This window comes from Polypterus senegalus, chromosome 7 (assembly GCF_016835505.1).
Source record: "Polypterus senegalus isolate Bchr_013 chromosome 7, ASM1683550v1, whole genome shotgun sequence".
In the NCBI taxonomy this organism is placed as follows: Eukaryota; Metazoa; Chordata; class Cladistia; order Polypteriformes; family Polypteridae; genus Polypterus; species Polypterus senegalus.
Window position 1 is genome coordinate 166,442,658 of NC_053160.1, and position 12,124 is coordinate 166,454,781.

Sequence of the window (12,124 nt, forward strand, 5' to 3'; positions counted from 1 at the left end):
TTTTGACTGTAAATATTAAGCATTTTTCTTTTCTAATATCATGGGGTGGTGGTAGAGGTGAAATTAACATACGTTAAAATTCTTAAGTATATTTTATATGAACCGATTTTCAGCCCCAAGTTTTGTGAAGAATAATTTCCTGTTTCTTTATCGTCCATCTAGTTTGCTGTTTACCTCGGCCTTTTCCTTGCTGAATTGCTCAAGTGTTTGTGTTAATTTCAGTACACGAGTTTGATTGATCCGTCTCCATTCTTCTTGTCAGCTGTTCATAACGACATAATCCTCATGCGTTAGTAGAATGCACCCGATTTCCGAGTATTATGTTGATTTTCAGAATAATATTCGCATGCTGTTCCTTTGTTTAAAATGTCTCCTATTTGAAAAGTGACGTACTGGTCCTGGTGAAATAAGTTTGAATGCGCACAAAATGGCACTGTAATATTCTTTTTTAGCCCACGTATTCTGAATAATTCAGACGTTTCCTAGGCATCTTGTATATCAATTTTTTAATGTGCTAGAGTTTTCAAAATGTCATTTTAGTCACATGTACAGAATACAGTTGGGTAATGGTTAAACAACTTTGTGGACAGATGTTATACATACAGTTTTCCTTTCAACCCCCAATCCCCCCAGACACACACTCCACACACCTACAGATAATGAGCATTGAACCATTTTCTTTAAATGTTTAAGAAAGGAAACTCATTTGTGAATGTATATGGCATCAATGGGAAGTTTCATATGAATGTCCCTTGAAGTGATCAGTCCCAATGGCACAATTTAAGGAAGAATTAATGCTGTTCATTTCCCTTAGTGATTTAACAATAACCGAGGCATTTCACCTTCTAATTAATGTCTATTTTATGTACTTTGTTGTAAAGGAGATAATGTCAAATTCAGTTACATGTAAATGTAATGGCAATAAAGCTCTATCTCAGTTTGTGTTTCATGTTGCTTTTAGGTTGGTGTTGTGGGAGAAGTGTGAAGTCACTTGATATGCATGTAAAACACAAGTACAAATTGGGTCTTGTTTGTTACATTAAATAAAATGAAACCCAATTGCATTGAGTTTGTATTCCATTACATACAGATAGGCGACAAAAATATTTTTTCTGTCTGACCTGCTGCCCAGATTAGTTAAACTGTGATGGAACAATGACATTTCTCCTCATTCAGTAATAACCAGCAGTGATGTCATACTGATATGGCATTGTTATGGTTTCATTTTATTTGGAGCAGTGCATTTCATACCAGAAAAGTCACATTTCTCCTGAAATGGCCAGGTGCAATATCAGAAAATTTCCACATTGCATGAATGTGTCGTGAAATTGTTAAAGAAAAAAGAAAATAACCTCAGCATCAAAAATGTAGAACCTGTCATTTAACAATACTAGCCAACCTGCGGTGTACCATACGCCGCATAATCAGGCCGGTTTTTTAATGATTTTTAAGCACAGGGAGAAAATTAACATTTGAAAAATCGGAAGTGTAGTAAATCAGCAAGAGAAGCAACATTGTAACAATGCACGGAACGAACCAACACACAATTGTCTGTGCGGCGCTCAGGCGCGGAGGGTGGAACGGGAGGAGAGGAGGACGACGTCCACTCTGCTGCCTCCGTTAAGCTAGTCTGCTGATTTCTCGTCCAGTATGCACTGCCTGCTCATGTGCCCACCTCTAACTCATCACTCGAGGAGTTGTCGTCTGTGCACAGTCCAGATGCAGCTGTGACTCACAGACTTCTCATTTCTCTGTGCGGTTTTGGCTGCCTTTCTATATACTGTATAATCAACCAAGACACCCGACCACGGTGGTAGCGAGGTGGGAGGGTGGTGTGTACAAAGTGCAGGAGCATCTAAGAAGACGCATGTTTGTCGCGGATGCGAATTGCTGTATGTAGTGTGTAAAACAGTTTGCTATGGTGCACGCGGTCGTGCGTCGTAACCGAAAACTCGGTTTTTAAAGACTGGTTACTTCATTGTCTATACGACTGTAGGTGAATGAAAAGATGTAATTCTGGAGAGGGCAACATACAATACAGCATTTTACACGCTGCATAGAGCGATTTACATGTGCGAAAAATATGAATCATCTTAGATGGTGCTGTTGCGTCCACCCACGCTCTTGAAGCACACACACTGCCTGGTCATGTGCCCGCTTGCAAGAGCAACTAACAGAGACTCGCCCACCAACTGTAAGACCATGGGATACCCCTCGCAAACTGTTCCTCGCCACATACTGCGATTCACATCTGCAACAAACAAACTGTTTTACACACTGCATACAGCGATTCACAGCCGCGACATGATTTTTCTTAGATGGTCCTGTCGCATCCACCCTCACACTCGAAGCATACAAACTGCCTGGTCATGTGCCCGGTTGCAAGAGCAACTGACAGACACCCGGCCACCGAGTCTAAGACCATGGGAAACCCCTTGGAAACTGTTTTACACGCTGCATACAGCGATTTACATCTGTGACAAACGTGTCTCCTCTTGGATAGTCCTGCCACGTCGTGTGGTGCCTCTGTGTGAACCGGTCAGGCACAGAGAAGGTCAGCTGCTGAGAGAGCGTCTCGACTGTTGCAGGGCCTGCATTGGTGAAGCAGGTGAGACGGTAATGAAACAGAGGCACAGGGCTTATTGGTTTTTAAAGACTGCTTCCTTCATTATGTTTTAACCTCAGTTTTAAAGGATTGTTTTAAGGATCCCATAGGATACACCTCGCAAACTGTTTTACACGCTGCATATAGCGATTCACTTCCGCGAGAAACATGCCTCTATGAACAGTCAACGTGGCTCAGAGCTGCATGTGGACTCTATGACAGACGAACATAAATGACGCCGTTTTTCCTGTGTCGTCGCGTCCGAGTTGGTGGGCGTGGTTCTGCAAGTTGTCGTCGCATCCAATGGTCTTAGAGTTGGTGGGGGTGGCTTCTTCCTGCGTGCGCCATCGGCGTCTCACTTGTTGGCAGCTTAGTGAATCCACGTCCCTTCCGGTGTGCTTTCCATGGTTGTCTTGCCTTAGTGAATTATATATATATATATATATATATATATATATATATATATATATATATATATATATATATATATATATATATATATATATATATATATATATATATATATAGATATATATATATATATAGATATATATATATATAGATATACAAAAACTATTTGCCCCTTCCTGATTTCTTATTCTTTTGCATGTTTGTCACACAAAATGTTTCTGATCATCAAACACATTTAACCATTAGTCAAATATAACACAAGTAAACACAAAATGCAGTTTTTAAATGATGGTTTTATTATTTAGGGAGAAAAAATCCAAACCTACATGGCCCTGTGTGAAAAAGTAATTGCCCCCTGAACCTAATAACTGGTTGGGCCACCCTTAGCAGCAATTACTGCAATCAAGCGTTTGCGATAACTTGCAATGAGTCTCTTACAGCGCTCTGGAGGAATTTTGGCCCACTCATCTTTGCAGAATTGTTGTAATTCAGCTTTATTTGAGGGTTTTCTAGCATGAACCGCCTTTTTAAGGTCATGCCATAGCATCTCAATTGGATTCAGGTCAGGACTTTGACTAGGCCACTCCAAGGTCTTCATTTTGTTTTTCTTCAGCCATTCAGAGGTGGATTTGCTGGTGTGTTTTGGGTCATTGTCCTGTTGCAGCACCCAAGATCGCTTCAGCTTGAGTTGACGAACAGATGGCCGGACATTCTCCTTCAGGATTTTTTGGTAGACAGTAGAATTCATGGTTCCATCTATCATAGCAAGCCTTCCAGGTCCTGAAGCAGCAAAACAATCCCAGACCATCACACTACCACCACCATATTTTACTGTTGGTATGATGTTCTTTTTCTGAAATGCTGTGTTCCTTTTACGACAGATGTAACGGGACGTTTGCCTTCCAAAAAGTTCAACTTTTGTCTCATCAGTCCACAAGATATTTTCCCAAAAGTCTTGGCAATCATTGAGATGTTTCTTAGAAAAATTGAGACGATACAGACGTCTGTATGGAAAAAATTAAACGACTTGCATAGATGGTCAACCCTTCCTCTCACACTAGCTGGAAGAATTAACACTGTTAAGATGAATATTCTTCCTAAGCTCCTTTTTTTATTTCAAAACATACCAATATACATTAATTAATCGTTCTTTAAGCAATTAGATTCAACAATAACCTCATTTATTTGGAATTCTAAACATCCACGCATCAAGAGCGACCCTACAAAGACAAAAGGCAGAAGGCGGCATGGCTCTACCTAACTTCCAGTTTTATTACTGGGCGGCAAATATACAGTCGATGAGAACCTGGACACAAATAGAAGAACATACACAGGCATGGACCGCAATAGAAGTAAAATCCTGCAGTACTTCTTTGTATTCCTTGCTTTGTGCTCCAATAAACACACGTTATCGGCAATACACTAATAACCCAATTGTGCTCCACTCACTTAGAATCTGGAACCAATGTAGAAAGCATTTTAAGACGGAGAAGCTTCTTTCTGTGGCACCCTGCAAAAGAACCACCTCTTTCAACCCTCACAAACATATGCAGTTTTTAATATCTGGAAAAATTTGGAATTAACTTGCTTAGAGACCTTTATATAGACAACGTCTTTGCATCCTATGAACAATTACGTTCCAAATTTAACATTCCAGCTACAAATTTCTTTCACTATCTTCAAATCAGGAACTTTGTTAAACAGAACCTTCCAGATTTTCCTCATCTTGCACCCTCATCCACGCTGGAAAAATTATTGCTCAATTTCAAGGAGTTAGACTCCATCTCTATAATATATAAAATCCTTTTACAATCCCTTCCTTTCAAAGATCCAAGAGGACACTGGGAAAATGACCTCTCAATTAATATATCAGAAAAGGAGTGGAAAGTAGCAATGCAGAGAATTCACTCAAGCTCCATATGCAAAGCATACAATTATACAACTCAAAATTATATATCGAGCACATCTGTCTCGACTAAAACTCTCCAAAATGTTTCCAGGGCATGATCCAACCTGCGAACGTTGCAACCAAGCCCCAGCCTCACTAGGTCACATGTTCTGGGCCTGCTCCAAATTAACATTATTCTGGACAAAAATTTTTAATTACCTCTCAGACAGTCTTGGACTCACAATCCCTCCTAACCCATTAACAGCTGTGTTTGGGGTTCTTCCAGAGGGTCTTAAAGTGGAGAAAGACAAACAAACTGTGATTGCATTCACTACACTGTTGGCACGCAGACTTATTCTGATAAACTGGAAGAACCCAAACTCTCCTCTTTTAAGTCAGTGGGAAACTGATGTGTTATATTATTTAAAATTGGAAAAAATCAAATACTCAGTTAGAGGATCTGTGCAGACTTTTTCAAAACATGGCAGGATCTAATCAGTAATATTTTGAAATGATTTTATAAAGCACAGAGAATTTGTTGATTTAGGTATTTTTAAAAGCCTTAAATTTTACACCGTTTGGCTTGCTCTCTCTCTCAAGGGTGGGGATCGATCTGTTCTTAGCATAATTCTTTTTTTTTTTTTTTGTAAAACTTGATTGCTATGTATTGATTGTAATAAAATTAATAAATAAAAAAGAAAAATTGAGACGAGCCCTAATGTTCTTTTTGCTTAGCAGTGGTTTGCGTCTTGGAAATCTGCCATGTAGGCTGTTTTTGCCCAGTCTCTTTCTTATAGTGGAGTCGTGAACACTGACCTTAATTGAGGCAAGTGAGGCCTGCAGTTCTTTAGACGTTGTCCTGGGGTCTTTTGTGACCTCTCGGATGAGTCGTCTCTGTGCTCTTGGGGTAATTTTGGTCGGCCAGCCACTCCTGGGAGGGTTCACCACTGTTCCATGTTTTTGCCATTTATGGGTAATGGCTCTCACTGTGGTTCGCTGGAGTCCCAAAGCTTTAGAAATGGCTTTATAACCTTTACCAGACTGATAGATCTCAATTACTTCTGTTCTCATTTGTTCCTGAATTTCTTTGGATCTTGGCATGATGTCTAGCTTTTGAGGTGCTTTTGGTCACCTTCTCTGTGTCAGGCAGCTCCTATTTAAGTGATTTCTTGATTGAAACAGGTGTGGCAGTAATCAGGCCTGGGGGTGGCTACGGAAATTGAACTCAGGTGTGATACACCACAGTTAGGTTATTTTTAGCAAGGGGCAATTACTTTTTCATACAGGGCCATGTAGGTTTGGATTTTTTTTCTCCCTAAATAATAAAAACCATCATTTAAAAACTGCATTTTGTGTTTACTTGTGTTATATTCGACTAATGGTTAAATGTGTTTGATGATCAGAAACATTTTGTGTGACAAACATGCAAAAGAATAAGAAATCAGGAAGGGGGCAAATAGTTTTTCACACCACTGTACATTAATTTGCTCCAGAAATCTGTTGTTAATTAAAGAAAATTGTCAAACAACATAACAAAACTAACTTCCCTGTTAGCAGCTGCTTCGAGTGAGATGTCAAGGGGCCTTCAGAATTAATGTGAATCAAAAACCTTAAAGGAGTACTTTACCCCAAAGTTTTCGTTCTTTTTTAATTCAGTATCCCACGTTGTTTGTATTGATTGGGGAGAAAAAATATAATGTTCATTTTTAATTGAGAACAGATATAACAGTTTATAATTCTGTGGGCTTTGATGCTACCAGGTATCGGCCGGTAGGGTTTTCACTATACCAAAATTTCAAACTTAGATAGGATACAAAGAAAAGTAGGCAGTAGAGTTAGTAACCTGAAAAATGAGTATTGAAGTAATTTTAAAATCAATTACTTTATTTCAAATACTTTTAATAATCCTAACTGTCAGCTCAGCTGTGACTTGTATCTATACTTGCGGTCAATCTAGGCTTTGAAGTGGACATATTTGGTAAGTTTTAAGGCTCTCCCATTTCTTTTAGTACCCCATTGGATGACAGTTAGCCGCTGGAGAGAATTGTTTTAATTTAAAAGTAATGGTTCACTTAATAGGAGTTTCCCAACAAATGAACACGAATATATCCATGAATATGGGGAGAAAACAATGGAAAAATGAAATTTTTGTAAGTAAAAAGAAAGATGACTTTAATTGTGGCAGGGGAAAGTTCTTTTTCAATGCTGTGTGTTAAATTTTGTGTGGAATTTTGGGAGGAAGGATCATGCATGACCTCAGAGCAGACATGCACAGGATATGAATACTTAACTCTCTTTTCACGTATAGGTCTGTCTTGTTTATAGCTGTGAAGAAAAAAATTGAAAAAATGTGCATGGTGTAACATTTAGCTGTGTTCAAGGACTCATTTAACCGTTTTGAAAGCTAAAACTTTTCAAAATTCTGTGTAATCCAAGACAGAGATCATTTTTTTAATATCAGATTGATTACATTTTTTAATAATTTACTTATCACATTATGTAATATTTTACTATCATATTTGAAAGCAGAGTCTATATAGTTTTCATTCATTGTTCAAGTGGCCTGTTTTGAAATGAAAAGCATAGCATTGTGTGAGGGCAGCTTACTGTTTGCTTGACAACTTTCATTTTCCAGAGTTATTTAACAATATTTTACCAACAAAATACGTGTGAGCGTATGACTGGGTGACAGGATATATGGGATATTAGACAAGTTTTTTTTTTTTTTTTCCCTTAAATGTTTTTGATTGTTGTTCTCCAGTGGTAGTCACTAATTGGTTCCACTGTATCAGAAACTTTTGTTTTGTCTTTTGTTTGTGAAAACAGAAGATGAAAATTTTTTCTCAGCCTAAAGTACAAAGAGTATGCAACCCTTGATTAAAAAAATATTATTCCATTAAACAATTTTTTGAAAAAGCACCCAATCAAAGTAGAAATCTATGTTGAATTCTGCATGTGAGTGCACAAGGTGTTGATAGGATTTTGCCCTCCTGACAGTATGAGGGAATCTGTTTTATGGTGAGGTGAGGATGTGGAGAAAAGTAGAATATTATAGCAGAGGCAACCGCACTTTGGGTGAAGTTGAAACCCAAAATGTAATCAGTAATTAAGGTCGCACAACTCTATTTTTTTTTTCTAAACATGCAGATTCTTTTTAAGTACTACTTTTTGAAATGTACAAAATTTGTACAGCACTCTTTGAGATATCCCAAATGGAAGCTGAACGTTTCTGAGAAATCTTTGTAAAGGATAATTGTGCCAAATTTCAAAGAAGTGACTCTACTGGGAGCCAAGTAGTTTCACTTGGGTAGTCAGACATGGACAGGCACAACAGTGACAATTGATGCTTTTGTATTTTTTTTGTATTTGTGTGGACCCTGCGGTGGATGGTGCATTGTCCATAGTTGTTTTTTTTGCTCTGTTGAATTGCTTTCAGTACTCTGAATTGCAGGGAAAATGACAAACAGTGTATATTTGAGTAATATTAATGACCTAAGATAACTTCCGAATTAAATTGTGGGCTGTATCAGAAATGGGCAGGAGGAGGAGTACAGGAAGCTAATCAAAGACTTTAACTGGTGCAACTCAAACCACTTACACCTTAACACCAGCAAGACCAAGGAGCTGGTGGTGGATTTTAGGAGGCCCAGGCCCCTCATGGACCCTGTGATCATCAGAGGTGACTGTGTGCAGGGGGTGCAGACCTATAAATACCTTGGAGTGCAGCTGGATGACAAATTGGACTGGACTGCCAATACTGATGCTCTGTGCAAGAAAGGTCAGAGCAGACTATACTTTCTGAGAAGGTTGGCGTCCTTCAACATCTGCAATAAGATGCTGCAGATGTTCTACCAGACGGTTGTGGCGAGAGCCCTCTTCTACGCGGGGGTGTGCTGGGGAGGCAGCATAAAGAAGGACGTCTCACGCCTGGACAAACTTGTTAAGAAGGCAGGCTCTATTGTTGGAATAAAGCTGGATAGTTTAACATCTGTAGTAGAGCAACGGGCATTAAGCAAACTCCTATCAATCATGAGGAATCCACTGCATCCACTGAACAGTGTCATCTCCAGGCAGAGGAGTATCTTCAGTGACAGACTTTTGTCACTGTCCTGCTCCACTGACAGACTGAGGAGATCGTTCCTCCCCCACACTGTGCGACTCTTCAATTCCATCCGGGGGAGTAAATGCTAACATTACTCAAAGTTATTGTCTGCTTTTGCATGCATTTTTATTACTATTTAATATTGCTTTTTGTATCAGTATACTGCTGCTGGATTGTGTGAATTTCCCCTTGGGATTAATAAAGTATCTATCTGTCTGTCTGTCCACAAATTTGCTAACCATGATCAATTCTGTACACCGGCAAGAAATGTAAAAAAGTCCATAGAAAAAATAAATGGTGTGTTACTCAGACTGTACAATCCTTATTTCACTTATCCAGTTCTAAGCTCAAATTGAGCAAACTGTATTTTTTTTTTACTACTATATGAAAAGAGTGGATTATTTTGTTCAAAATTAGACATTTTTTTAGAATAAATTAGCATTTTTGTTTAATGTGGTTACAGGACAAATTCTGTTAAAACAAATTGCAAATTGCTAATTTGTTGTTAATATGCATTCATTATAATGGAATGGAAACATAGTATGGTCTTTTGGCACATACAATTGACAAAGCTGACTATGGAATGCCAATCTCAATGGCAGTGTCTGTGTTCTACTTGCTTAGTATCCGTGGCATCGAGAAATTGTTACTTTTTCTGTAAAGTAAATTGCTTTAGTTACATAAACATTTCCCCTCTATTTCTATAAGCGTATGGTCAGTATTATTAGACTTTAAGGTCTAATAACCCCTGGGGGGTTAGGGATCCCTTTTGGTGTCTGGAGCATGCACCCCTTTATGGACAACGAGGAGTGTCACATTGGTGACTAATGTGGGCTTTCCGGAGCGAGCACCCCTTGATTTACATAAACAGCATCCCTCTGTGTTTGGACCATGCTCCCCTTAACTTTGCTGCCTAATACATTGACAGGTGTAGATTTTCACGTGGATCTGAATTTTTCACTACACCAGCTCTTTGTGTCTGCTGTCTGTTCTTTATAAGATTATTGTGTGCAGTTGTTCATAGGGTAAAATCTTCATGAATTTATTAATCTCTTTGGAAAAGTTTTGACTAGAAAAATGAGTGAAGCTCATCAGTCAGCACTTTTGCTGAAAGGTGAGCCAAAAATTAATCCTCTCTTTGATCTAAGTGAAGTCGAACCATACCTCAAGAAACCTGGAAATGGCATAAATATAAGCTGTAATGGGAGTTTTTTTTTTCCCATTACTTCGATAGAAAGTTGGCCAGTACCAAAAAAAAATGTAATATGTGGATTTCTTTAAAATGGAGTTTCTTTTAACAGAATCTGAGCTGTATTTTGTAGCTGACAGTGAACTTATTGCATCTTATTTCTATTAAGCTTGTTTCATGTTGATCTTGGGAAAACATCAACAGTTCTTAAGGGTCTTGAAGTCTTCAATACAGCTCTACTTTTTGTAGCTTGTTTGTGTAGTGATCAAGTATATGGATGTCTCATAAAATTTTACTTGCGTGCTATATGTCACCAAAAAAAAGTTACGTGGGTACTAATTTGGTACTAAAGTTCCTAAAACATAGCAGTACCAGCTTTTTATTAGTATTGGTGCTGCACTTGAGGGTGACTGCAAATAGAGAAATTACTCAGTAAGACAAAATATTCATATGAGAAAAAGTAAGTAAGAACTAAATATAAAAATGTATCCCTGTGGTATTGATACAGCACTGAATCAACACATGTCAAAAAGAAAGACTGCAGATGTCATGTCTGTGAAAGCTTTTGTGTTCACACATGAATGTTTCAGCACCCGAGTGCAGGAACCATACTTGTTTTAAAAAGCAAAACGCACACACAAGGTTGAGCTATTGCCACTTTTATCCCATTATGGAATTAAATCAATTGAATTTGTGCGTGGTTTAAGAGTGTAATTACTAATCAAATGAGGTGTGAATCATTTAACTTGTATTGTCACACATTTACAACCGGAGATGAAAAGGTAATGAGATGAATTGCTTTAAAATCGTGTCCTACACAGCCATGTGTTAATAAGAAAATAAAGTTTATTTAGTGCTTATGTGTTTCGAATGACAAGGCACATCTCCCTATTAATACAACATTTACTGTTTTAGAAGAGACACATTATCAACAAAGCACGCTGTTAGCTGGACAAATAAAACGACATATATCACTAAATGCAAATCTGCAATGACTAGATTTGTCATTCGTTTGGCTTTAAAGTCAAACTTTTGTTCATTAGTATAAACCATAAGTGAAAGCATATGCAATATATTTGATTAGTACATTGATGAATGTATTGCTGTCTCACAGTTGCTCATTTGAGTACAGGTAATTAAATAAGAAGTCCACTTCATTCACATTTGTTTTGTTTAGGTCTGTCAAACAAATATCACTATTTGAATATAATTCAAATCTTTTTAAAAAAAATTCTTATTTGAAAATACATTGACATTTGTAAAATATTTTTTTAATTGTCATTTATAAAACAATTATTTTTCTACTTCACTGCTCTACTTTTTGGTTAGCAGGTGTACTACCAACAAATTTTAAGCACTTCTCCAGCACCTTAAAAGTATCACATCTGATTCTGTTCAGTTTCAGTTTTGAACTTGAGATGCTCAATCTTACAATTTGAGTACACTCTTGTATTTTGTAGCGGTAGTCCAATGTTTTTTTTTTCCCTTTTTTGCTCTGTGTCAGCAAGTTAATGTAACACACACAATGAAAGGTAGCAGTTTATTTTCATATTTGCATGTACAAGTATTGCTGTATCTCCCATGTCTGTAGAAACTTTGTGAGCAAGTGGTCTTCCATAATATGTTCATTTGCTTGCTCTGTCCACAGTGTGTCATCACACATTTTATTCCCCTCGTCAAATTGATTCTGGCTGTGTATTTTGTATTTTAGTTTGTGTGAAACAATGGATGCCTTTGCATTTGTAGTAATTTTTGTACCTAACTGAAATTATCAGGTGCAGGTTCTTTATGATTTATGCCTTTTCCTGAATCACAACATTGTGAGTGATCATAAGTTTGACATTTCTACTGTTTTTTTCTTTCTTTTCTAATTGTATGCAGAAGAGTGACAGCAATTTACATTTTGGCAACAGGATTCAATAATATTTA

General features: G+C 37.7%; 1 protein-coding gene across 4 annotated transcripts in view; it reads left to right on the plus strand.

The window, feature by feature from the left end:
- Positions 1-12,124, plus strand: part of ythdc1 (YTH domain containing 1) — a 45,956-nt gene that overhangs the window by 932 nt on the left and 32,900 nt on the right. The gene's annotated exons all lie outside the window — the stretch shown is intronic.